The sequence below is a fragment of the Coregonus lavaretus genome, assembly GCF_964263955.1.
Source record: "Coregonus lavaretus genome assembly, chromosome: 17".
Classification (NCBI taxonomy): Eukaryota; Metazoa; Chordata; class Actinopteri; order Salmoniformes; family Salmonidae; genus Coregonus; species Coregonus lavaretus.
In genome coordinates this window covers 8,061,387-8,086,172 of record NC_140004.1, presented here as the reverse complement: position 1 = coordinate 8,086,172, position 24,786 = coordinate 8,061,387, and the positions used below count along the sequence as shown (strand labels likewise).

The 24,786-nt window shown below is 42.7% G+C and overlaps 1 protein-coding gene across 1 annotated transcript in view; it reads left to right on the top strand.

Moving 5' to 3' along the window:
• Positions 1-3,549: 3,549 nt before the first annotated feature.
• Positions 3,550-24,786, top strand: part of mef2cb (myocyte enhancer factor 2cb) — an 86,017-nt gene continuing 64,780 nt past the window's right edge. Inside the window, exon 1 of the mRNA XM_084181025.1 lies at positions 3,550-3,870. The gene's annotated coding sequence lies outside the window, so the exon portion shown is untranslated. The remainder of the gene's footprint in view (positions 3,871-24,786) is intronic.

Genomic DNA, 24,786 nt, shown 5'->3' with positions numbered 1-24,786 from the left:
TTAAAAGTTAATTTGTGGAATTTATTTCCTTCTTAATGCATTTGAGACAATCAGTTGTGTTGTGACAAGGTAGGGGGGGGTATACAGAAGATAGCCCTATTTGGTAAAAGACCAAGTCCATATTATGGCAAGAACAGCTCAAATAAGCAAAGAGAAATGGCAGTCCATCATTACTTTAAGACATGAAGGTCAGACAATACGGAACATTTCAATAACTGTGAAAGTTTCTTCAAGTGCGGTCGCAAAAACCATCAAGCGCTATGATGAAACTGGCTCTCATGGGGACGGCCACAGGAATGTAAGACCCAGAGTTACCTCTGCTGCAGAGGATAAGTTAATTAGAGTTAGCAGCCTCAGAAATTACAGCCCAAATAAATGCTTCACAGAGTTCAAGTAACAGACACATCTCAACATCAACTGTTCAGAGGGGACTGTGTAAATCAGGCCTTCATGATCGAATTGCTGCAAATAAACCACTACTAAAGGACACCAAAAATAAGAAGAGACCTGCTTGGGCCAAGAAACACGAGCAATGGACATTAGACCGGTGGAAATTTGTCGTTTGTTCTGGAGTCCAAATGGGAGATTTTTGGTTCCAACCGCCATGTCGGTGTGGGTGAACGGACGATCTCCGAATGTGTATTTCCCACCGTAAAGCATGGAGGAGGAGGTGTTATGGTGTGGGGGTGCTTTGCTGGTGACACTGTCTGTGATTTATTTAGAATTCAAGGCACACTTAATCAGCATGGCTAAAACAGCATTCTGCAGCGATACACCATCCCATCTGGTTTGGGCTTAGTGGGACTATCATTTGTTTTTCAAAAGGACAATTACCCAACACACCTCCAGGCTGTGTAAGGACTATTTGACCAAGAAGGAGAGTGATGCAGTGCTGCATCAGATGACCTGGCCTCCACAATCCCCCGACCTCAACCCAATTGAGATGGTTTGGGATGAGTAGGAAGGCAGACTGAAGGAAAAGCAGTCAACAAGTGCTCAGAATATGTGGGAACTCCTTCAATAATGTTGGAAAAGCATTCCAGGTGAAGCTGGTTGAGAGAATGCCAAGAGTGTGCAAAGCGGTCATCAAGGCAAAGGGTGGCTATTTGAAGAATCTCAAATAGAAAATATATTTGGATTTGTTTAAAACTTTTTTGGTTACTACATGATTCCATAAGAGTTATTTCAAAGTTTTGATATCTTCACTATCATTCTACAATGTAGAAAATTGTAAAAATAAAGACAAACCCTTGAATGAGTAGGTGTGTCCAAACTTTTGACTGGTACTGTCTGTACACATATTAAATCTTCCATGTCGGGTCATGTTAAAAGCAAAGGAATGCTGTGTATTTTGCTCCGTGACCCTGCTTCAATTAGATGACATATTACTAGGGGAATTAGATTTACTCAAATATGGTTAGTTGATTAACGGACAACATTCAACATTCCAGTGGGTGGCAAGATAAAAGGGGTGTAGTGCTATAATAACTAAATCCCTATCTAAAGTTATCTAATGTAAATGATATGATAATGTTACATACACATAGTGTTTGCCCATGATGCAGAGCACAGACAGTGCTTATGACTACTTTATAACTATTTTCATATTGTCCAGGCGCCATTGAGTTATACACTGTGTAGCTATAGTGACTGTAGCTCATCCACCACAAGGGGAAAACCCTCATTCCATCTAATTTGCAACACCCTCAAGTAAGTTCAGTCATTTGAGTGTGTTGACACAGCAAGTCTCTTTACCATAGACTTCTCCCTCTAGATCCTGGCCACTTCAGGTCACCTTTCATAATAATTGTTATACTTTCAATATAGTATTTACATCTCACACATGCTCTTGTATAAGTGACTGGTTTATCCAGCATTCTCCCAGTCTGATTACCTTCCTCTGATCTCGCCAGGTGCCAACCAACCGAAGACGACCTCAAACACTGAAACTCACCAGGACCTTTCTGATGAATCACTGACAGACTACAGACAACACACACACCACAAAGGGCACAGAGATTGACGACTGGAAACGAAGGAATAGTGAATGTGGTGGGTACAATCTCCCATAAATTGTACAGTCTGTCACTCCATAGCAACCCACAACACACGTCACAATAAAGATACTTGGCACCACCCCGTGAGCAAGGCTCCACAAATGATCATCATAGCGCTCAGATTAATCTATCCCATGTCATTCAACTATCCTATACAAAGTGATATGATATGTTAAAGTTAATCTATGACCCTATCAATTATTATGGGGTTTGGCCACAGGAAATGCGATTAAAGATGAAAGGGTCATGTGATGTCAAGGTGGTATCCCGAGTTATCGGACATCACAGGGTTCAGTTGCAGGCAGTAATCTTCGCCCGTCAAGCAGATTAGCAAGCTTGATTTATTTATATCTGATTTCATGTTTCTCCTTTTTCTCGGACTTGCCTTGTATAGTCCTGAGGTGACAGGCCTGTACAGGGGTTAACATAATGCAAAGCTAGTCTATGGCCAGGTAGACTTTTGACACAAAGGCCAACAGTTTTTTACTACGGGAGATTAAGATGATTATTTTTCCAACCACTATTCAAGAAACTTGAGGCTGAGATGCGTATAATTTGAATATAATAGAGCCCTGGTATTACCAGGACTATCTGGGATCATCTCACAAATAGGTTTGGCTCCTCTGTCTTATCTGAAGAGGCGTACTTGGTGTTTTTATTGTTCTCTTCACACTAATAGAGTGGATGTTTTCAAATAATTTGGTTGGGGGATAACACTTGCTAATTTTCTCATGCTTACTGTCTGTGTCAGGCCTTATCTTGTGAGATAACTGGGGCCTGGAGAATGATTGGCAGATGCAGAACAGCTCTTGTAGATCCAGAACATTGAATTTTCTCACAGAAACATTTACTTATTCAAAGATCTGGAATATTTTTAGAAAATATCCTTTGACAAATTGAAACAATATATTATTATTATTATTATTATTATTATTATTATTATTATTATTATTATTATTAGTAGTAGTAGTAGTAGTAGTAGTAGTAGTAGTAGTAGTAGTAGTAGTAGTAGTAGTAGTAGTAGTAGTAGTAGTGGTAGTAGTAGTAGTATTGTGCCTGTTTAATCTAGGCCTATAGGTTATGCTGCATCCGATAAAAGACAACAGATTAAAGTCTACTATATTTAATGCTTAATTAATGTCAGTGCATAAAGTTAATACAATATATTACAAGGACAACAACAACAGTTTGGTCACTTGAATTTCATTTAGTTGAAAACGCACCCTCCACGGTTATTTAGTTAAAGCACATAGTCGCATAATCATACACTGACAGTCCTTTCACAGTGCTTAATTGTCTGTCCTCTTTATCAGGTTTGAGATAGTAATGCATTATTGCTATGCCTCTTTCATTAAAGTAGTTGGGAAATGTGAGCCCGCCCCCTTTCAGGAGGAAAACCGATTATTTCTCCTCGCGCTGGGAGAGGGTGAGGGAGAGACTCGACCAGGATTGTGGGAGCGAACAGAAACAGCCCTTACAACATCATCAGCTACAGACGTCCACGGCTTTAACCGTCCCATTCCTTTCGCCGACACATCACTGGAGACCAAGTAACCATCCTCACTGTTCTCAATTACAGTTTCAGACGAGAGACCGACTAGTTTTTTTATGTCATTTTAGAGACACATAGGCGACTTTTCGGCACGGTTCTTTTTCATGTTGCGTTCCTGCTGGTGCTGGATTTAAGTGCGTCTGTGCGAAGTCCATCCCGGGCACGCAACGGCTTCCTCTACGCTGTCATTCGGCGGGACGACACAGCCGGAGACTGCCTGTGGTATCTCGCACTTACTGGACAGATTTCATGCATAATAAAGTGAGTAACGTGCTCCTACATCTATCAAATCTTTGTCATATCTGAGGACACGTTGTATCTCGATGGAAGCAGCAAGGGGTCTTTATTTATAATCGTATGTGTCAGTTTGACATCACCGGTAAACTTGAGCGCTATTTTGAAGCGCGTTACCGCCAACAAACTATACAATGTAACCATGACCATTGTATCTCCAGGCATATGATAGGCTACACGCAGCAAATTAGCGTTTTAAAGAGTCTATTTACGAGAGTCAAGGTTTGTCTCGTGGTTTTGTTTGTGTGCTTTGACCTTGCAGTGTTTCTTTCCCACAATATCGCAACACCGTATCAACAGGCGCACAATGGGCTACTAGAGCGACTCATATTATCGGTATATTACTTGTATTATGTAGCATTTAAAAATTATTGCTCTGAAATATTCGTATAGGCCTATTAGTTTCAATTATTGTACCGGTAGTCGCGTGTGAATCTAATGAAGCCTATGCATTTATAACGCGTCACAACCCAGAATAAAATTCACAATTTCTGGGGGACCCACAAATTAGGAAAGTATGTACTGTTAATAATTAAATAATTGTAGGGTTATATGAGCGGCTCATTTTGTAGATTGGATTCAACTTGTCAAAAGTTAGGCTTGTATTAGATAGACACGTTTTACATTTCGACAAAGTTCTCCAATGCATTCTGAATGAATGCAACTCAACATGACATGTTTTACTGGCATATTATCAAGATGAGGGTTAATTGTTCTACCTTACTGTTTTTTAAACAGTATACAATGAGTCACACCTGTTAACTTACATTACTGCCAGGCCAAATGATTCAGCTTCCCTACTGTATTTATATGTGAAGTTTCACAGTCTGATAAAATATCCAGCTATATAATATCCATGTGGAATTATACTCAGTCTCTGGATAATTAATTATTGGTGCAAAGTAAGGCTCTCAAGCAATGTAGCTAAATTGTGGAGGGTAGATAGCTTAGTGATGACTATTCTGACAAATGGAAGCTTGTCTGTTTTCTTGGGGGTTAAGGAAGAAATAGTATGTGGCCGTTTCTACCCATCAGAAATATAAGTACTTATTCATAATATGTATAGTGTAGATGGTGGCTGTAAATCAGGGCTCTATATTAATTGCAGAAATATATTGAAAATAAATATTATACATAAAATATCAATATTGATATATTTTGGTACAGTAGAAATGTTCTGTGAACTTTTTTCAGACCGTTTTCTTGAAGCTTGCCCATCTCTTTTACCAGGCTAATTTGAGCTTGCCATAAAGGGTGGGACAGGGAACACTACCTCAAATAACCTGTGGCAATTGCCATTGATTTGAGAAATGTAAAATAAAATTGCATTCATATTTTGGCATTTAACCCCTCAGAGATATTTGCACATAGAGTAAGGCATGTTTCACATATTAGATAGTGGCTCTGTACATTTCATTTATGTTACCATAGGGAAACAGTGTGTGTAGGCTATAGCTAAGACTGAGTGTGTCAAATGCAGATTGTATGCACAATATAATTGTATGCACTCGTATATTTAAGATTAATATAATACAACTTTTTATAGGCTACTGTAAATTAGTATCATGATGTGAGAGGCAAATTAACTATTTACTCAATGCCATGATTTCTGCAAATTATTCAACTTTATTTAACTGCTTTTTTGTGAAAAGTAATTGAGTAAAGGCAGTGATTGTGAAGACATCCTGGAAAAGTACAGCCACATCCAGAGGCTTTTAGTGTTGCTACCACCTCTGGGCTGTTTTGTGACTACTGTAAATACAAGCAAAGCTCAGTGGAAGGCTAATGTCTCTGATTTTATTAGTTATATTAGCTTAAGTAGAGTTCAGTAAAGTGTGATTTGTTTGGTTGATTTGAGGCGCCATTGTATTTTGCATTACTCGATGTTCTTGACTTTCTGTTGTGAAATAATCGAGGTGAAATTGTCCTTTGGCAAGGAATAATGGACATACGCTCATGCTTATACTGTTTCCTTCCCACCCCCACCATCAATGGTCGCCTGTTGCTCTCTTGGGATTGAGCGTTAGGTTAATCTGCTCAGAGGGAAGGTGAGCGCTCGCATGTGGACACACGATTACACACAGAGGACTCTCTCAGCCAAGCTCTGTAATCTCAGAGACACACACACATTCTCTCTCTCTCTCTCTCTCTCTCTCTCTCTCTCTCTCTCTCTCTCTCTCTCTCTCTCTCTCTCTCTCTCTCTCTCTCTCTCTCTCTCTCTCTCTCTCTCTCTCTCTCTCTTCCCCCGGCGCTGCTTTATTTCTGTTACTCTTCTCAGACCTGTCCTTCCTAACAAATCATTGGGGATTTTGGCTGCTGATTCACAAAACCAACAGTTACAACACGCTCTTAGCCTCCTCATAAAGAGGGATTAGGGGGTCACATGTCACTCTGATTGGCCAGTGCATTGAGCCAATTGTCAGGGCACATTGCCGTACACCAGGGCCTCATTAAAGCTTTATTCAAGTGAAGGGACACCTTTTGAGCCAAGATCACTGCTTTTGCCGTGATCCCAAAAAGCAGCTTCAGCCTCCTCTGAGTGGCCAGTGTAGTTAGAATGTTGCTTTCTAGTACTAATTTATGAATAAAGAGAATATTTACTGGTTGATATTCAACAGCATGACCTGAGAGAGTTCAGCTCTCTGTTGGCATTCAGTGAAATAAGGGAATCTGTCAAAGAGTGCTTGATTTAAGGCGTACACTAGCATGCTCCATAAACTCTTAAAAGGACTGCTAAATTTGAAGGGAATAGTCTCGACATTGATACCTATGTGTATACGCTACATAAGGCATGGTTCAAAATAGGCTACCGTCCTAACGAAGGAAAAAGTAAATCTATGAAAACATTTTTATAAATAGAAACATCACAAGCGTTTATGTTTAAGCAAATAATTTAATAGCCGGATTGCTGTACTTTAAAGTTGTATTTCTTTTTGTCAGTAATGGTTGCAAATGTTTTGGAAGGGGTTTGCGGAGTTTGCTCAGTTAAACGTCAGTAAAACACTTTAATTTGCAGATTACAGGTTTGCAAGATCTGGTGGTAGATACTGAAGTAATTGCACTTTATGCCCTTAGGCTTAAAGACGTGAGTGATATACGAAACAATTATATTTCAGATGTGGAGGGCACATCAAATTTTACACCATGAGGTGATATTCTCACAAATGACATTGTATTTTGGGGTCCTTTTTCCACTCTAACTGTAACGATCATACACGCAGGAACTCAAACGTACAGTTATTATTTTTTTATCCTATTTGATCCACAATTAACAGTGCAATAGAGTTGAGCTCTGCTCGGAATAGCTCAGTGGTGTTTTTCTCCTGTGTTTGAACAGATGCAAATACTTTGGCTTTATGATAACTCGAGGGGTTTCAGTGTGAGCCCATGGTTATTGTACGGCAGGTGTTCCCTCTATAGCTAGATATGGGAGGAATATTCTTCTCTTTATCTTTGTGCACCATTTTTATAGAACTCATGAAAAGTATCCGAGCCAACCTCGGCATCTGTTTATTTACTAATTTAGTGCAGATCCCACTTATATTTTCCTAACTGCTGTACGTGTTAGGAATATTTTCCCCTGTGTTTGTGTTTTTTGCAAGCATTGTGTCAGTATCTTTATTAAGCTGCAATTACTAATAAAGTTAAGAAATAAGGCCAAGAAAATAATGTAGTCCTTGAATGGTTTATCATGTATTTGAATGCAGATATGAGTCTGTCCTGGTTTGCATAACGATGCAGTCTTCTGTCTCTATCTAGTAATTAGCCACGACGTTCAGCAACTTTTCCTCAGCACTGTAAGTGGAAGAGGGTGTGTGGGGTTTGTTCACTAGGGTGTTAAAGATCACAGAGGAATAGCTCATGCTTTGATGTTTAATTGTATTGTAAAACACATTTTAGAATATTTCTGCATAAAGTAGAATTCTAGCTGTGCTGTGCTTTGTGTTTGGTGTTCCTTTTGTGTGCAAGTGTGTGTGTGTGTGTGTGTGTGTGTGTGTGTGTGTGTGTGTGTGTGTGTTTGTGTTTGTTTGTCTAAGTTTTGTGTGTCTGTTGGTACACATTTCAATAAAAATTAATGTATTTCTGTTTTCTTTCATTCTCACATGGAGGAGGGGAGGAATTGATGTCTGGAAAGATGGAATGGTACAGAAGAAAGTGTCAGTGTGAGGGCTGGAAAGATAAACCGAGGAAAAACAAACAGTTGTGAAGAGGCAAACTTTGAAAGAGACAGAATTTAAATAGTAAAGAGATTGACACGGTTGAAGAGCGTGTAGGAGAGAAAATAAGTGTTTCTGTCCGTTGGGCAGACTTAAGTCAGTAGATCCACCTTATAACGTGTGACAGATATGTTGTGTTGGATTCCAAATGATCAACTAGACTAGATTAACAGGACTTCCGGCCTGCTTCTTCCTGTTTCCTGTTACCTGTCAGGCCTGGTCATCATGGCAGCTGCTTGGTGGGTGGTCTGGGCAGGACAGGACTGGCATGGACAGACCTTAGCGCTACTGACCACATACACTAATCATATCACCAGCTCCAGCTTTTAACTGCATACAGGCCAGGCTAAGATACACCTAAAGCACCCACATATGCAGCTCACCATATAGACCTCCACCCTTGAATATTTGGATTGAGAGAGGAGGAGAGAAGACAACAGAGAAAGGAGGATTGGATGTGGTAAGAGGGAGTGAAACATTTAGAGAAGGATAGGGAATTTATTTTAAACAGTACGCGATGCATCCAGTAAGTCTGACAATGATATTATGAGCCTGGGTGGTATTTGTTTAGAGTAGATATGAATGGCTTTCACTGCATTCATATATGTCTAGTGTGTCAGTGAAATGTAGTATTCAGGAATTAGAAAAGCCAGACATAAGGCATTAAAGACTTCACGTTTTATTTAGATTCTATATGTTTACTTTCATTAATAGTTTCCCTGTGGTATATATTTTTTAAATAGCTGACTTATTGCAGACGAAATCCAGACACCTCGTACTGTACGTGGGTAGCTAGTCTCCAAAAAAACAAATATAGCCCGCCTGCATCTGGAAGGGTCTATTTTACCTGCCCTAAACGTAGTGTGAAATAAAACTGGAATTAACTCCAAATCCTTTTTTGGGGTGGGTCAGAGGGGTGAGTTGTTTGCTCTTGGTGCACATAAACTCTGAGATGGAAGGCATGTTCCATGATAAAACACAGTGGCTGACCTGTGTCTCTGCCATGGTGTGGTGTAGCAAGGGACGACTTCTCCCTCACTGTTCAGACGCAAGTCCCACCTCCCGCTTTGGTGTGGCATGCTGTTGGAATTCACCCAATGACAAGAAAAAAAGGAGGGGGTAGAAAAGTGCATAAATATTTTCCAGTGACTGTAATTTATCTTTGTCACACCTGCAATATAGCCGAGTCATTCTGAAACATGGTCCGGTGAGACACACAGAGGTTCCTCTGTGCCCTGGCCTCACATACTCTAACATCCATCTGAAAGCCCACCGTTGCCACCAATACTGCCTGCCACCACTGCCTTATGCCTGCCGCAATGCTTCACAGCTCACTAATGGGTATTTTTTAGAAGATTCTGTGTTCACAATGGAGCCGTAGGTGTAGTTCCTCATATACACGCTGTGCAGTTACAAAAAAAATGGATGTTGTTATAATAGTTGATTTGTAATCGTTGACTGATATGTTCATGTTAATAATGTTGGATCCAAGCTGATTACAAAGTGTGCATTTTTTTAATGCTCCAGGTTATTTTATGTCCCCAAGCCACAGCTCTGTAACCACTAGAACTCTAAGCAGGAAGTACTCAGTTGGAGTCAGTGGCCACTGTTGAAGACATTTTTAGTGAATAATACTGTCACAGTAGTAATCCAGACCTCCTCTGTTCTGCAGAGCGTACAGCTTTACCCAAGCAGTGTCCTGCCAAAGTCCACAACACTGTTGCTTTCCACTGTCATCTGTGCCATTCCCAGACCAGGGCCCGGCCTCGAAAGAATGTTTAGTACAGGGCTGTCTCGAACACTCACAGTGCCGGGGTGAAAAAAGGAACAGAGAGGGAGAGACGCAGAGAGACTGAGAGGAGGAGAGAATAAAAGATAGAGACAAGCTGACTTTATCTGGGTGTTATATAGCTGGGAAGGCAGTCTATTTGTATTGCTCTCTGTTAGACAACACTGACAGTCTTGAAGAATGTACCCTTTCTACTGCCATGTTCTAAACAAATGGCAATGTGTTTCCATTTTTAAAAGGAGTTTAAAGCTTTGATTGTCTGAAGACGTTTAGAATGTTTCCGGGTTTTTTTGTTGTAGATTTATGTTGCATTCGAAAAAGAAAAGAAAAAACTTCACAACAAATTAATAATAACAGGTAAATATAACTTATTGAGCTGTGCCACGCAGAAAGGTACATCTTCAGAAACTAATTTGGTTCAGAGTGAAATGAGGATTTGAGCAAGTCAATATTCCCGAATGCTAATAAGGTACACCAATAATGTTTTTCATTTTCATTATTAAATTAAACAAGTTTAATTATTTTCTATACTAGGGTAATAATATGTTTAGAAGCTTTAGTTGACATTTAATAAAGCTACTTTATCAGCTAAATTTCAGGTAGTTTTCATAGTGCCATATAGGAATTTGTGCCGCTGAAATATGCATTTAGGATAAGTGTGCTCCATCGTATGAAATTATGTAACTTTCCTGTGCAAGTCCACAGAGAAACATGTGTAGGTGTGACCGCCTGGCACGGAGGGGTAGGAACGGACAGGGAAAATTACTTATATAAATACAGTATCTTTCTCTCTCTCTCTCTCTCTCTCTCTCTCTCTCTCTCTCTCTCTCTCTCTCTCTCTCTCTCTCGCTCTCTCTCTATCTCTCTCTCTATATATATATCTAGTCACTTTTTAAGGGTTTTCTGTCCAACTCGCTGTTTGCTTTGCTATATCGGCTTTTCCTACAGTGGCTCCTCCAAAGTGCAGCTCGTGATGTCATTCATTTTGTTCATACTTTATAGATGCAATTTCTGGAGAAAGAGAGAAAATGAGCGCGAGAGAAAGGAGACAAGGAGAGAAGGAGAGACCAAAAGAGATAGATGGAAAGAGAGAGTTGCGGAAAGGAGATTTGCAGTGCGGAGTTTCATGTATAATGAATGAGGGGGCACTTTGTTTGAAACTTCAGCCTGGCGCTTCACTTCAAGGTTTGCTGGGCAGAGTGGGGCCTTGTGCTCAACACCAACCTCTCTCTGGGCTCTGCTGATGGATGCTTTCACCTAGCTGCCACTGTGGACCAGCCCAGTGGAAAAACAAATAACTCCTCTATGTGTGTGTGCGTGCGTGCCTATAACATTTTATTTGTGACATGCTTCGTAAACAACAGGTGTAGACTAACAGGGAAATACTTAATAACGGGTCCTTTTCCAACAATGCAGAGTTAAAGATAAAGATAAAAAATAACATGGCTATATACAGGGAGTCAATGTGCAGGTGTACAAGGTCATTGAAGTAGCTATGTACATATAGGTAGGGGTAAAATGACTAGGCAACAGGATAGATAATAGTGCCTTTGTGTATGTGTGTGTGTCAGCCCAGACAATAGGACAACGGATGGGGAAAGAGGGTTGAAGAGGGAGGGAAGGAGGTGAGGAGCAATGAGTGTTTGTATAGGAACAGCACTGCAGTGACACCCAGGCTCCACTAAGGAGAATACTGGCACCCGGCCCACACTTCCTAAATAGTGCTCCCTACAGAAATAGCCCTGCCTTGTTATTGACTTTTGTCTGGGGGGTGTATTTCTTTGTTTAATGGTTTAAGAATTTGGTTCATAGTGTTATATTCTCCTAATTTTGGCACCGTTGTACCTTTCTATTTGTCTATTCAGCATAATACCACCTGTTTATGTGTATTTGTGTGTGAGTGAGCAGTATTGTTTGGGATAAAAATGGCCCCGGTCTTATTTTTGGCCCTGTACTGGGCTCATGGTTTATAAATAGTTGAGGAAGTGTGGGGGATACCTACAGTGCTACTGGTCGCCCTCCTCCACAGTCCCAGGCCCTCCGAGGGCCTCCACGTCACATCCCTCCCCCATTACAGTGCTCTCTCGCTGGGCTACTCCAGTTCAGCCCCCTGGGGGACTACCAAACAGGATGGGACTCACATAGAGGGTGTGAGAAAATCAGACAGAGTCAAGCCAATGAGAAATTCCTCTACAGTAGGAGACATTGCTGTTGTCGTCTTAGAGTGTAGATTTGAGCATGGTTGAATAGGGTGACATTTTGGAAAATGTGGCGAGTGAATTGGTGATAATTGTATGTCTCTCTGATTGTTGAGACTATCAGCAATAATGACAGTATTCGGCTGTGAGGGTGGTGTTGTGAGAGGAGTATAAAACGTGTTGCGCTGGAGCAGTGTTTTCTGACACCCACTGCGTCTGTGTGTGTAAACTGGAGGCGTGATGTCTTCATTGTTCTTTGCCATCTATATGCAGAGGTTTCATGTTAATTTCATTTTACCCTCACAGACACTCTTTGCCTCCCTTTAGAAATAGTTGTTTTCACACTGCACTCAGTCATTGGGTGATCTGGTCTCAAATGTAGTGGGGCATTTTTAAATGACTTTACATTTACTGAAATTCCTCCCATATATAGGACATGCATGGAATCAATCTTTGAATTGATTTTATTAATATTTATCACACTTCTGTTAACTGCTGGTGATGTTCAGTTCAGTTATACAGTAGTCAAGGTGGCAGTGAAAGCAGGGCTGCATGCACCCTCGTGTCATTTGAATTAATGATGTTGAGTGATCCGAGCTGAGTGGACAAATACTAGTTCTGTTGGTTTTTCCTGCTGCCTCTCAGTTAGCCCTGGAGGTCCGAGGTCCTACCCTCATGCACCCATCATAGCCTCCCTTGGATCCAGAGAAAGAGGCCTTTAACCCCCCTTGGCTCCAGAGAGAAGGGCCTGGGCTTCACCCTGTCCTGGCTACAAAGGGCATCCATAGGACGTCATTTAGAGAAGCAATTTGGCTTCCTCTGAGTAATTAACTCAGTTCTGAGGGAGGATGGAGATCTAGATAGACAGCACACACGCAATGCGAGTAATTCCATTACACATACCATCCCTGCCTTTGGCATCTTACCTCAGGTTATTGTTCTCTTTCTAAATGAGCAGCACTGTGCACTGTGGTCCTCTAAATGGTTGGCCCATTATTATATTAACTAGGGCATCCTTGTGAAGAGATAGAGGGAGGGAAGGAGAGAGATAGAAGGGAAAGAGAGAGAGAGAGAGAGAGAGAGAGAGAGAGAGAGAGAGAGAGAGAGAGAGAGAGAGAGAGAGAGAGAGAGAGAGAGAGAGAGAGAGAGAGAGAGAGAGAGAGAGAGAGAGAGAGAGAGAGAGAGAGAGAGAGAGAGAGAGAGAGAGAGAGAGAGAGAGAGAGAGAGAGAGAGAGAGAGAGAGAGAGAGAGATCCAGGGCTGGCAAGCCTCACTAGTAATAATCAAGTAATAGACCAGTAGTTTTCTCCAATTTGTTTTTTTTCTTCTGAAGGTAATAGTACTGACTGTTATTAATGTGCTTTTGACAGCTTAATTTGATAATGGGGCTACTTGTTTAAGAAGCCAACGATTATTCTCAGAGGACAGACAGTGTTTTTTATGTTCTTCAAAATGCTGCCATGCAGCCTGTCGATGACCCACTTCTCAGATGGTCGAAAACAAGGAAGAGCGAAACTCCACAGGGAGATAGAAAGAGAGGGAGAGAAGAGAGAGAGATAGATCGAGAGATAGAGGGAGAGGCGGGAAGAGAGAAAGAGTAAGAATGAAAAGCTCTTGATAATTTCTGCCGGAAGTAAATTCTAAATCCTTTTCTGCCTCCCCTCCTCCCCTTTCTCCATCTTTTTTCTTCTCCTCCACCTCCTCCTCTACCGTTGAGCTGCCTACCTTCCTGGGCTCCTCTTCCCTCTAGTCTAATCGGAAGAGAAACGCTGGGAACGATAACAGGGATTAGCGTCCGATGCTCGCTGGCTCCCCTCGGTTAAGTACACATGTAATGAGTTGTTTATTTGGGATAATGCGCAGCAGGGGCCCAGAGCTGCCTTCCCCCCCTACAAACACACACACACACACACACAGCCCTGGGACGGGTCACTTACTGGACAGGGTGGGTCAGGGGGAGAAGAGGGGGAGGAGGGTCCTTCATCATTCTCAGCCCATTCTTGAGGTCATGTGGCCTGGGGATTTTTCTCAGGCTGGAGAAAAAAACTCAATAATATGAGAAAAATGAAGGGAAGTAACGGAGATAGAGAAGGAGAGGGAGAGAGTGAGGGAGAGATATGTGCCCACCAGTTTGAGTGTGCGAAGTGGAAAAAGCTGTTGGTTAGCGAAGGGGACGTGCTCTGCTATCATTAGCCGGGGGGTAGGAGGGGGCAGGGGGGGCAGGCGAGGTTATGTGAACGGTGCAGCTGTGCTCCGAGCAGAGGGATTTGAGTGGGGAACTCCAGCTAAGCAGCCAGGTTCTTCACTGTACTCTACGGTCGGACCAGAGCTGAGCCTTGTGAACCAAATCTCCCCCTACTCAGCTAGCTCTTCACTTCCCAAATAATAAACAAATAAATGTTGATGGCAAGGATAAGACTGCAGACGGGAAAAAACACAAGCATGATTTATATATATGCCTCTCTAGGCATTTGCTGTTTTCTTATATATTTTTATCTCTGGGCTCAATAAATAATTTTCATCAGTCCAAATGGAAATTAGGATCAGAATAACTAATAATAGTGATTATAAAAAATAAATGATTAAACGTTTTTGAAAGCACTATTAAATGTTTCCTTTTTTGTTTTTTCCCCCCCTCAACCTAACCTCCAATTTTATGTTGCTTCTGTCCACACCCCCCCCCTTTTCATTGAGCCAGTTCAAATTGAAAGCAGAATGTGATATGGTTGAATCTACAAATCGGCAGCGGAACGTCAGAGAAAGCCCAGACTTCCCTCTCACCCTATCTGATCACATGCTGCAGAAACAGGGCCAGCGCGGCGACAGTGAGACGAGGGAGGGAGGGGGAGAGAACAAGAGCAAAGCCTCACCGTGCTGTGCTAATACATTCAGCTTGCCACGGTATCCAACAACAAGGCAAAATATCACACATCTTCACATCACACACTACTCCTACAACAACAACACATACAGAAAAAAAAACCTAGCTCAAGAACCGAGGAGTTGAAAGCAAGCAAGGAGGATAAAATGTGAAAGTGAAAGTTTCTGGCGGGGAAATTAAAATATACAGTATCACTTGGTGTGGCAAAAAGGGGGGGGGGGCAGTACCTTGACAGATTTTCTCATGGTGCGCTGTGGGCTAAAAATAGGGCTTAGCCAAAGCGGCAGTGGGGTTTTTGGCAAGAGGGGTCATCTTTGTGTGATACAGTGGCCTTCGCTATAGTCACGTACAGAGAGGAGACGTGTGTCTCTGCCAAGACGTGTAGCCATGCAGCAGACATTTAATATTTGTTTGTCTCTTTTCATTCTCTCTCTCTCTCTCTCTCTCTCTCTCTCTCTCTCTCTCTCTCTCTCTCTGTCTCTGTCTCTGTCTCTCTCTCTCTCTCGCTCTCTCTCTCTCTCTCTCTCTCTCTCTCTCTCTCTCTCTCTCTCTCTCTCTCTCTCTCTCTTCTCTCTTCCTCTTCCTCCTCCTCCTTCTCTCTAGCAGGGGTTAAGTAGCAGTAAGCTTTATCAGATCACCCGGGCTGTCTCTTTCAAACCTCTTTTTGCCATTTTGATTTTGTGCAGCTGTGCGGGCTCTTTAATCATACGCTATCTTTTTTCACTTGCTCTCCTCTTGTCCTCCCTCCTCCCCTAACATACAGTATGTTAATTGGCTGCTTTCAGTGACAAATTACGAGCGCTGTCTTTGATGAGGTCGGGTTGTGATGGTGCGGGGAGTGGAGTACGGTGGAGTTGCCAGCCCCTCGCTGGTCCCCCTAACCACACCAAGCAGGAGCACGGCACCCAGCCGCCGTCTAATGAGAGGCTTGGCCTGGCTCTGGCATGGGTCTGGGCTTGGTGGGGCCGCCTCCCAGCCTCCTTCAGCTCCTCTAACAGAGTGTGATCTGTAGGTATGCCGCCTGCCCGCCCGCCCGCCCGCCCTCCACACTCAACACAACCTTTACCCTCCCTCACTAACACACCCCACTGTTGCTTAGAGGGCTGTAGGAGCAGGCTGCAACTCAGCTACTGGGTATGGATTTGACTCTTCTTTTAAACTCTGTTGATATACCGTTGATATACTTAAGCAATAAGGCACGAGGGGGTGTGGTATATGGTCAATATACCACAGCTAAGGTCTGTTCTTATGCATAACGTAATGCGGAGTGCCTGGATACAGCCCTTAGCCAAGGTATATTGGCCATATACCATAAACCCCAGAGGTGCCTTATTGCTATTATAAACTGGTTACCAAGGTAATTAGAACAGTAAAAGTAAATGTTTTGTCATACCCGTGGTATACGGTCTGATATACCATGGCTTTCAGCCAATCACCATTCAGGGCTCGAACCACCCAGTTTATAATGTAGTTTGTATCATTGTGGGGAGAGTTATAAATACGTATACACATACTCATTCAACAAGATAAGTTAAAAGTGTCCATTTTGTATTTGTTTCTTTGTATGTTTTACTATAAATTCTGGCCAACTCTGAATTGAAACAATATGTTGTAGTACAACCTAAATGATGGATGTGTGGACATTCAAACTCTTTGTGTGTCTCAAGTTTACAGTTTGTGTGTGTGTGTGTGTGTGTGCGTCTGGTATGTGTGTGTGACAGAGATACTGCCTGGAAACATTACACCAGTCTTGCTTAAACAAACACTAACTGGAACAATCGCAGTTTAATGATGTGCAACGTCAACAGGGCAACAATGCTCACCAATAATCAGCCCAATCAGCTTGCGGTAGGCAGAAAAAATAAGAGGAACTGTGACATCATGCTAGCAGACTGGAGCATGTATTTTCCAACAAGCCAGGGAGGGACCAAGGGAGGCTGGGGTATCAGAATCTGTGTTTTTTCAGAGCTCTCTCTCTCTCTCTCTCGCTCTCTCTCTCTCTCTCTACTCTGCGATCTAGGTTACTCGGTTTCCTTATGGAGCACAGGGACTTTAAAAAAAACAGAAGGTTGAATTTATGAAGGACATCCTTGTTGAAGTGTGCAACCTTCTACTTCTTTTCAAATTACCTCCACGCTGTGCACAGTCTCAGTACAAGACTGTGGCTCTCGCTTTAGATCAGCCATACTGTTAGAGAGAGACACATAATACCACCATTACACAAATAGGAATGCAAAGCATTGTTGTTCATCATTGCTGTAGTTTGAGCAAAGTGTGTTAAAATAATACCACATTACTCTTGCAGAGGAATGGCTGATTTATTGAAACCTAATTTAGGCTAATATAATACATGGCACGCAACAGGTAATCATCAAGCCATGATCCGAAGGCGCAGAGGGGAAGCTTTTTGGCTCAAGGCTCTGTCCGTTAAGGTGGTGGGTAAAAATATCCTGGACCATTTACAGCAGTCTGCCTATTCTGGTAGACCAACTCAGCATTTAGCTTCTAGTGACCTAAATGTTACCATGGGAGCCTGATGTGAGGGGCTGCCATGACAGTTTTTTTTTAAGGCCGTCTTGACCTGGTATACCCCGAATCCCCTCCCCAATCACACACACACACATTCACACATGCACACGCACGCACACACACACACTCCAGAGTCAGAGTCTGCGAACCGATCCAATCCGTGCCTATGTCGCTGCCTCCAAACTCCAGACACCCCATCCCCTTTCATAGCATAGCCAACATATGTGTGAACACTACAGCAGAGAGGAGGTTATAGAGAGGTTACGGCTCAGTAGCACCTATGACTTGTTTTAGTGTTTCCTCATAGATGCTGCTAATAGGTCTATTGTCTATAAACACTTGCATATAGAACTTAGTATAGACACCAAGACAGCTCATGATGCAACTTTTGTGTGATCTCCAAATATGCTGATGGATCCCAATATCCCTCAACTTCCCCATATTGTTTTCTGTGTCTGTCTTTCTGGATTAGCCATGGCGAACAGAGGGGCAAGAAAAAGAAAGCAACTTTGGCAAATCAATCCCATAATGGAGTATGCAAAATAGATTACTGTACACAATAACACAATACCACATACAAGACAGAAAGTGCTAAAAGAAGGTGGTGAAAAGTGAATAGAAAATAAGCTGGCACCCGTGCAGGAGTGTTAGCCATGTTAGCTTTAGCTTGTGTCTCTAATTGGGGCCAGGAGGGAGCATTTAATAATTGCTGTCAGAAGATCACATTGTATAATCTTCTTCACAGTCACTGCTGTAGGGTAGAGTGAAACAAATTGTCATCAGAGATTTCTAAATGAACAAAGCTTTTAATTAGGCTGATTTAGAATTAGCAAAAAAGAGAGAAAGAAAGTGTGATGGAATCATCAGCGGATCGTCATTGTCTAACCACGTTGTCTGGTGTTAGAAGACGCCACCGCCACGAGACGTCACGGAAGCTTTCTGCGTTTGAAAAGGAGACAAAGCGAGCCCCACCCCCTAAACCTTCACCCTAACCCCAACCCCCACTCCCGAGCTGCTGAACATTGCTAACTATATCACGAGACATTGTCATCCTTGGCGGAGAACATAATTGAGGGAATATGTCAGTGATTTGTGTGTTCTTACTGACATGACCGTGGGCTGTTATCATGGGGGTGGGGTAGTAGTTACTGAAGGGAAATGCTTTTATTATTTCTGCATTGTTCCCCCCCCCCTCCTCCTTTCTCTGTCTTAGTACCATAAGCTAGTTTCATAAAAATTGTGTTTGTTTACTTCATCAGCATCGTTATGAGTTGAAGCAAGTAAAAAATCTTTAGAGACTCTGGGGATAAAGTGTGTGTGTGTGTGTGAAACTAGTCTGTTTTATTTTTCTGTTCCAGTCCAGCAGTCTGTGTCTAAATGGTGGTTGCACCTGGACCCTGTAGGCCTGTGTGGCACCATGTGATGTCAGGCAGCGGTTGGACGCTTGCTGAAAAACATTACCCCTCGCAGATGTGTATGCTTGAGGTGAACGACGGGGGGAGGGAATGCACAATAATGTACTGTGGGGCAAACAACGTGAGAGAGAGACAGGTGGAGAGCAAGAGGGGAAGCAGGAGAAGCCGCGGTGATCAGCTGAAACTAAAGCAATGCGATTCAGCGTTGAACATTGGTTGCTTTCTCCACCACAAATGAAATCGCTTTCATGTCCCTAACCATCGCACCACCACTACCACCTCACCACTGTACACCTTCATCCTCCTGCCATCTTCCCTCACCTGGAGCCTAATTTATCAAAGGTGCATGTGCTCAAAAAAGACTATACCTTGCATGTGGCAGTTTTCCTGCAAAAGTTTGTATTTATACATTCTGAACTGGGAAAGTGTGCGTATCTCCACGCAAATCTCAGACCGTGCGTACGAACAACTTCTAGTGGTTGATCAACTGTATTGCAAGTTTTTTGGGGAAATGGAATTGTTTGATGCACTGGAATTATAATAACGGTAGGCTAATGAAAAAATTTAAACGTAGGCGTAATGTTAAAACAGATGCATTTGCCACTGGTAAGAAGAACGCAAAGCAGCATGTCACCTAATATATTTATTTGACTTTTATTATATAGGCCTAAATCATAATCATATTGCAGGGCATGTCTCTCCTTTTTTGTGACATGACTGGTTAATTCCCACTACACAACAAATATTAGGCTACCATTTATCCAGAAACTGTAATGGCCCAGTTCCAACATCTCCAAATCATACAGCAAATGAGGCCATTTTTGTTATGGTAAAAGGTGAATGGATGGCGTTTTCCAGGCAGGGTTGTAGCACTAGTTAACAAGCGCACAAATATGGCTCTGATTTATTAATGAAAACGTGTATATGTTGCGTGCTCGAATCTCCACATACGCAAGAATTTAATAAGACATTTACGCACGGTTGACAAATGAGGACCCTGTCTTTTCACAGTGTGGCAAGGATTGTTTTACTCAGTTTTTACTCAATCCATCGCTCTCTTCATCTTTACTCATGCCATGGAAAAACTGAATGCTCACACCACAGCAGTGATTCATCAGAGCCTTTCTGGGGCCTTTCCAAATCATAGTTACCTCTACTTCTGCTTTTTTTTGCTCTTCTCTGCGTCACGGATATTGGTGTATCAGATTCGCCAGTCTGCCCTTCTACTTCATTCTAATGAGTAGCTACTGTTCACCCAATAATCTGCCACAGCACCCAGAGAACCAGCATCTACATTAACACTTTATCATTCACAACATTCTATTATTTGCGTACCGCTCTTCCAAATAATATTATTGGCTTCTAAACTCACCATATTGTCCATTGTGATATTGTGACTGCTTTGATTGTGATTTTTAATCGCCCACTCAATCCATGATAATCATATTTATTTATTTAAATGTTTAGTCATTTTAGCAGACGCTCTTATCCAGAGCGACTTACAGTTAATGAGTCCGTGGGGCCAGTATCAGCTATTGCATGCATGAAATGTAGCTACTGTCCCCAAGTCAAGTCGCTAGTCCTGATGGCCACTGATGCAGCAAAAGCCAGCAGGCAGGCGACAGGGAGCAGTATTCAGCTGTCCGGCAGCTCTCCCTCTGACTCGCTGCTTCCATTGGGCCCATGAAGCAGCTGCAGTTTTACAGCTATTGGCCTGCTTTCAAAGGGGGGTTGACGCATTGTGTCAAGTCCCCTCGTCCTTGGGGGAGTCAGCAATGGGCTATGGAAAGATGGCTCTCACCTGTCTCCATTTTGGCTCTGACAGATGGCTACCTGTCCGCCATTCGGGCCCTGTTTCCCTCTGTCTCCCCCTCCTCCTCCTTTCCCCCCTGCTCTACCAGGTCAGAACACAATACAGTAGTAAGCAGCGCTGGACTTAAAAGCCCCTGGTCCCTCCAGCCTCTCCACTAAGAGAGGAGTTGAGAGGAGTTGAAATGGTTTTATTTGTCTCTCAAAGCACACAGAGATGAAAGAGGAGACCACTGTGTGCTGAATGGATTTCCATTGGTCTAATAAAAATGCATGGCAACAGAATGCTAGTTGGAAATGCAGAGGTTCATTGACTGGATGAGGTTTCGCCATAGACATCTTGTAGCTTTTTTAGGTAAGTCAATAACCAAGCCTCTGTTATTTGAATACAATTACTTGCATATGACACTTTCTAATTGCGTGTTAATAAAAGTATACACATACTAATATTCTCTGACTGAAAAATATGACTTATTGTCCCCTACACATCAGAAACAAAATAGAGACACATCATCAACTTCCTCATATATGTTTTGTTTTCTATTTAAAGCAATTTCAAGGCTTCTGTTTCTTTTCTATTCAATACTCATCTGGGGTGTGCAGGGTACTGTTTGGAGCTGTTAGACCAATTTCCACTTGATGCAGTTTTGGTGCTGAAAGGATACCCTGTAATGCATAAGTACAAACACTCCTCTCTCCTATAATGCTTTAATCTAGCATAGTAACTCAAAAGGACTCTATTCACCCAACACTGCCACACAAATATGCACTTCATCCATAATTTCATACGATCTTTTATAAAGCCTTTAGTTTGCTCTTTTTTCCCTCCTGTTTTTTCTGAAGGACATTTAGAGAAGGCTTAACTGGTGTTTTGAGAAACCTTTTATACAGTAGAAAAGAGGCCTTTAGTCCTCTTGGTTTAGGTTTCGCAATCACAACGATGCGTCGTGTTGCATCATGAGGAAATCCAGATCTGATGGTGGGAAGTGCGGTTGTGGTGATTTTTTCTCTCTTGATGGCTAAAAGCTGGAGAGATTTCTCTCAGAAGTCTTTGTGCCACAGAAGTGCCTTGTTTCATGACATGGGACATGGAGGGAACCTGTTGGTCTTCCCAATGGTCTTCCCAAGGGTAAAACGCTGACTGGTTGAGGTGGGCAGAAGACTGATATCTCTTTCTCTCCGGCGGAGGGTTAGGGAAGCGCAGGGAGCAGTTTAGGGAAGGAAGCACCTTTACACCTTTAATTGTCTGTGGCTGCTGATGTCACATCCTTCCGCTGAGTGTGCCGCGTGTGTGTTTCCTGCCTTTCTGTCCACTGAGGTCCTGGGGGCAACTGGGGTGGGGTGGGGAGTGAACAGGGGGTAGAGGGTCTAATGGTGGGTTGGGGTGTGCCATGAGGCGAATGTTATGGGTTCAGGGTTTGGGGTTTGGGGTGAGGGGTGGGTTTAGAGTGGATACAGGGCTGTGGAATTGAGGTATCATATGACGTTAGTCTTTAATGATATGCCTAGGTCCAGTTTACCAGCCAATCCAATCAATGTCAGATAGAATAGACTGCAATATGTAACTTTTTGACCAAATCCACATAGAAATGTGAGTTATAGATATGTCATTCTTATTGAAAGCAAGTCTATGATGTGGTAGATCTGTTCTATGTGTGCTATTTCTATGCTTCCCGTTCTTAAGTTTCGTTTTTGCATCTTTTACTTTCGGTTTTGTACACCAAACTACAATATTTTGGGTCATGTAAAATATATTTCACAGCAGTTTAGATGGTACAATGATTCTCTACACTATACTTGCTTGTTTTGTCACATAAACTGAAATTAGGTGAACTATTCACATTTTTGCAACCAGGAAATGGCGGAGCAATTTCTGCATATTGCACCTTTAACAATAGACAGTTCTCTCTCCTCAAAAACATCTCTGTCTGCTAATGATCCAACTGTAACATAAGTTAATAGATAAAGACATGTAACACACACACACACACACACACACACAATCAACACAGCCTCTGAATTGGAAGAACGCTTGAACACATTACACCATGATACACTGCTATCGAGCTAATCCCAGATGTACATTCTGCTAATCTCTTTAGCGGCTAACGCGTTAAATTAGCCCTAATATTTGATGTGATTCACCACCAGCACAGAGGCCCACCTACGCGTGGGCGACAGCCCAGGTTTAGGTCATTCTCTCCTGTGTGTTCCTAAAGGACGTGGGGACGGGGAGGGAGGGAGAGGAATTGATAGCCATTCGTCACCGTGCCTATCTAGGCCTGACAGACGGAGAGCGCTGCGCTGCTTGATGTGCCACACAGAGGAGTCACTGCCTGTAATGACATTAGAGACACAATGAGAGAGGCAATACACACTTCCCTGGCCACTGGCTCCCCTCTCCCTCTCCCTCCCACATCCAGTCAACACACAGATAAACAGCTGCACCTCAGATTGTTCGGAAACTGTATTAAAACAGTTTTTTCCCTCTTCTTCAAGGAAATGGGAGTTTATTTTAAAAGAGAGAGGGTTTATTTAATGTAGCATACACCTCCTAAAAGGTTTACTTACTGCAGTGTAATATGTTATTTCAAATCCTCACAACCTCATTTCCTATAAGGATAGAGGATACTGCAGTTTTTTCAAGACACATGCTATTACCAAATGTGTTGCAGATGTGCTATGGGTAGAGCGTGGCTTCGCCGCCGAGGTGGGGTTCTAGGAAAAACACCAATCCTGTCATGATAAATGTATTTCTCCAATTCTCAGCAACATAGGCCTACTTCGAGTACGGTTGAAAAATATAAAATGTCAGCATAAATTGGTGTATGTGTTCACCATAAAGAGGAACTGGGTTTCAGAGTTGTTGTCCTTCATCATTCAATATATTTTCTTGTCATCTCTCTCTTTCTCTCTCTCTCTCTGTCTTTCTTTATTTCTTTCTTTTTTCCCGTTCCCTCTCCCAAAAGCCTTGATATGCACCATGCAAATTCCTATCAAAGAGAGGAATTAGAGCTGAGGACCAGCCTAGATAATGTTGCTCTTTTCTCTCTCCCCTCTTTGATTATCTCTGGTGCAGTCCTCAATGACAGAACATGAAGAACACCTTCCTAATATTGAGTTGCACCCCTCCCCCCCCTTGACCTCAGATCAGCATCAATTCCAAAGGGATGCTGGCCCATGTTGATTCCAATGTTATCCCACAGTTGGGTCAAGTTGGCTGGATGTCCTTTGGATGGTGGACCATTCTTGATACACACGGGAAACTGTTAAGTGTGAATAACCCAGCAGCGTTGCAGTTCTTGACACAAACCGGTGCGCCTGGCACCTACTACCGTTCAAAGGCCCTTAAATCTTTTGTCTTGCCCATTCACCCTCTGAATGGCACACATACACAATCCATGTCTCAATTGTATCAAGGCTTAAAAATCCTTATTTAACCTGTCACCTCCCCTTCATTTACACTGATTGAAGTGGATTTAACAAGTGACATCAATAAGGGATCATAGCTTTCACCACTAAGGTACCCTGCCTAAATGACTACCGACCCCTGGCACTCACGTCTGTAGCCATGAAGTGCTTTGAAAGGCTGGTCATGGCTCACATCAACACCATTATCCCAGAAACCCTAGACCCACTCCAATTTGCATACCGCCCCAACAGATCCACAGATGATGCAATCTCAATTGCGCTCCACACTGCCCTTTCACACCTGGACAAAAGGAACAACTATGTGAGAATGCTATTCATTGACTACAGCTCAGCGTTCAACACCATAGTGCCCTCAAAGCTCATCACTAAGCTAAGGACCCTGGGAGTAAACACCTGGACTTCCTGACGGGCCGCCCCCAGGTGGTAAGGGTAGGTAACAACACATCTGCCACGCTGGTCCTCAACACGGGGGCCCCTCAGGGGTGCGTGCTCAGTCCCCTGCTGTACTCCCTGTTCACTCATGACTGCATGGCCAGGCACGACTCCAACACCATCATTAAGTTTGCCGATGACACAACAGTGGTAGGCCTGATCACCGACAATGACGAGACAGC